This window comes from Phalaenopsis equestris, unplaced genomic scaffold, assembly GCF_001263595.1.
Source record: "Phalaenopsis equestris unplaced genomic scaffold, ASM126359v1 Scaffold198941, whole genome shotgun sequence".
NCBI lineage: Eukaryota > Viridiplantae > Streptophyta > Magnoliopsida > Asparagales > Orchidaceae > Phalaenopsis > Phalaenopsis equestris.
In genome coordinates, this window is record NW_018218837.1 from 70562 (window position 1) to 74788 (window position 4227).

Here is a 4227-nt window from a genome sequence, read left to right on the forward strand (position 1 = left end):
GTCAATTAATGTAGGATAAGTAATGTAGGGAATTTTTATTGATTTAGGTGAATTATTGGGTCTCGAAACATAACTAGGTGGGTTTTAAAAATGATTTTCTTGAACAAAGAAAAATATGTTTAATTGCCCTTCAAAATATCCAAAAGATCATAAAAGTGTTCGAGGCCTATCCCTAAACAAAATTTAAATACTTCTGATTCATTTCGAGTTCATTTGTACTTATTATATTGTTCAATTAATCATCCAAAGTTAAATTTAGATTCAGTGGTAGTTAATTTGTCCTATGCTCAATGAACCTTAAAGTTTTAACTATCTCATGAGCGGGGTACTTAGACATTCAATGTTTTATTTAGGAATTATGTAAGCGGCCGCCCTTAAAGGTAGGCTAAAATCATTAAGAATCTTGTGCTCGTGATTAAAGTGGGGCTTATAGTATTTTAGAGATACCCATGACTAATTTAGTTTCCATTCTCTAAACCTTATTAAGCAAATCTAAATCAGGTCAAATCCACAACTAAGCCCTTAAGTCTTCTTTAGTGGAAAAATTTACAATAATAAAAATGTTGGGTTAGATGGATCTAATTCTTATTAAAAGATCATGTTTATCATCTAATCACTAATTAGAGGGCTTCTAATGAGTAAGTTATTATCTTCATAGCTCAAGCCCACTACCTTAAGATCATTCAATTAGGTTAACTTTCAAGTCAAAATAATTTAGGACAATTATATTTTTACCCTTGTTGTAGAAAAGTGACCAATTGATTTCTACCTCTTAGCCCACATGTTTCAAACATCTAAAGGAGTTCATTATGATCAATATTGCCCATTTACCCTTCGACTTAGCCTAAATTTTAATAAGGGTATAAAAATCTCATAATTACCATTTTGCCCTTAGAACTCTCCACTTCATAAATTATTAAATTCAACGTAAATGACTTAAAAATTTTCTTGGTACCCCACTCATGAGGTAAATTAAAATATCAGAAGTTAAATTATGATTTTCTTATTTTTATTTAATTTCTAATAATTATTTTTACTCAAAAATATGAATTTTCAATGTTAATTCATTTAATTTATCAAAGTAAAGTTTTTGTCCTTAGGAAAATTACTGAAGGTTCACCTAGGTAAGAGGACCACTTGGACCAAATTTTTTGATTTTTTAAGTTATATTTTAATTATTATAATTATTTATTAATTTTATTGATTAATTAAATAGAAAATGTAATTTAATTTCAAAAATTACTTTTTATATTTTTCTTTAGTCTTTCTAAGTTTAGAAAACTCAGAGAAACAAATATTTTATTTTTATGATTTTTTATTTTAATTATTATAATTATTTTAATGTAAAATTAGGAAATATATATTTTTAGCATTTAAAAATACATAATTATATTATAAAAATTAAAGAAAATATTTTAAATGGTCCCAAGTGATCAGGAAACAATTTGTGATATTTTTTGTGATTTTTTTATTATTTTTAGTTATTTTTAAATTAAAAATTAGCTCAAAAATGCACTATTTATTTTAAAATGAACTATTTATTTTAACACCAATTTTATTTTTATTGAGTGCCCCTCATTATAAGGATCACTCCAAACCACTTTTCATAATTTTTTTTAATTTATCTAATTATTTTAAACAAAAATTCAAATTTACTTAGAAAAATGATTTTTATATAACAAATAATTTTAATGGCCCTAGAATTTTTACAAGAGCCTCATGAAGTGGTAAATTTCAATTTGGCCCAATTTGGTATTTATTTGAACTATTTTGTATTTCTCTAACTTTTGGTATTTTTCTTAATTTTAAAATAGAAAAATAGATTTTAAATTTTCAAGTTCCATTTTACTTTTCCTAGATTCCTCTGAGCACATTGAACCTACCAAACTCATTGTTATAATTTTTTGATTTATATTTAATTCTTTATAATTATTTTAAGTAAATAATGGTGATTTACCTTGAAAAAAATAATTTTTAATGTTAAAGATTCTCTCTGACTTTGGAAAAATCAAAGAACATCCTTAAGCTTGTGAGGAATGAATCCCTTAAATTTCATATTTTTATAATTTATATTTAATTATTTATGATTTAAATATGTTTCTAAGTATTTAATTAATTTAAATTAAATACAAATAAAATATTTTTAATTTTTTGACCACGTTATTCTACTCTGTTCACTGAGCAATAGAGTATTTTTAATTTATTTTTAGGATTTATCTACACCAAGTTATGATTTTTTAAAGTTTATGTAATTAATTATATCAAAAATCCCCTAAATTTCTACTTATCCGAGTCAACGCCACCGCAACCTCGTAATCTCTAGGCTTTCCACGCGACGAGGTCTGGCTCAACTTCACCATCCATGTCAGCTACCATGCGGCTCCGCGTTCCTTAACAACTCCATCTGTCGCGATTTGGGTTGTCCGTCCGATACATGCGCGATCGAACAACTCCTGGTCATCGTCCCCAAATGACTTACCCCGAGAACTACACATTTTATAACCTTAATTTCTCCTTATATTCTCAATCAAATGATGCAGAGTTTGCTCCTGCAGCTTCATCTAGGTGAGACAAACACATTCATATGGTTGCATGCACATGAAATTAAACTTTTCTTCATAAAAGCCTAAGCCGAGGCTGAATTTGAGTGTTTTGATCCATTCTTTTTTTCTAAAAGGTGTAGCCTCAATTGGATTTGTTTTCGGGCTTTGTTATGAGATGACAAACCTCCTCCAAGTGCCAATTTGATCAAGGTTTGGGTCAGAGTATGAGCTTGATCGAGGGTGGCATGGGTCTGATCTTGAGCTAGGTTAGAGGGCTCTAGGGATGGTGATTTTAGTGGGAAACTTCCTCTCATGCTTTGGTGAAGCTTAGCTCATGAGTGAATTAATTGGGAGTTTCGATTGAGTTAGAGGGATGGTTGTGAAAGGTCCTGATTTTCAGTGGGGAAATCAAGCTCAGGCAGTGGAAATGGTGGCTGGAGAATGGTGGAGATGGGATTTACAAGGTTTTTAGAAGGCCTGGGAGAATTTTGGCAGAGTTTTGTTAAGGTTTTTAACACACACCCCCTTTGGTTGTGGGGGTGGTCTTACTTATAGCCATGGCCATGGTGGATAACAGGGAAATAACAGGGAAAGCCATGGTGGCAGAGAGGCTATTTAGGTGGAAGGAAAAAGTGCTCTAGTGACCAATTATGCTAAGCCAGCTCAAGCGAGTGGAAGTTCGGGTTTAAGCTATTTGGGGCCTCTCAAGCATGGTGTTTTCTGGTGGCTGGGTGGCTGGCTGGAAAAATTAAGGTCACCTCCAAGCTTAAGGAAGCCAGGGAGGTTGAGTGGTCAACTCAATTTGGTTCCAAGGTGTGCTCATAGTGAAGATCCAAGGAGAAAGTGGGGTTTTGGAAAATAAGCTTGGGTTGGGTATAGCCCCTTGTTCAAGTGGCTAGGTTTGGTCCCAATGTGTTTAGGGTAAGCCCCATGACGTCAAGATAGGTTTTGGTGAACTTGAATGGCTGGTTTGGACATAAGACCAAGGTTGGACTTTGTGTGAGAAGGGTAAAGCTAAGTGGAGAGGGAAGAGGGAGTGGTCACCTCCACTTGACAAATTTGGAAAATTTGACCTTATGATGCCCATGGATGGCTTCATGAGGCATGTCATGCCATCCATAAGGCATGTCATGCCATCCATGAGGCCATGGAGATGTTTCATACCAAAGGAATTTTGTGTTATAATGCATTTAAATGAGAAAAGTCAACATGCCCAATTTTGGATAAAATCTCATGTGTATACATGGTATGCTTTGTATGATTCCATGATGAAATGATTTTGATTATTATGAGATAATGAGGAAGAGATTTTTTTCATGTGAGCTTACTTTAGTCCTTTTAAAATCAATGCCATGGGCTTTCAAAAATGTAATGAGTATGGGCTTTTAAAGAATGCATGATGGGTTTAAATTAAAATTGACCATGGGCTAGTCAAATTAGGTTTGGGTTTAATTGCAATTTGGTTTGAGGTTTGAAATTGGGTAGGTTAGGAGTGAATTGGGTGAAAATTAAGGTTGATTTGATCAATTTGGTGCAAATTGGAGTTTGGCCTTTAGGGGCAATTAGGGAAATTTGGACCATTTTGGTGGTTTTGGGTAAAACTGAAGACATTGGGTGATTCAAATTGATTTTGGGGACATTTAGAGTGAATTTAAAGATTTTGGAGATTTTTGGAGCATGAGGG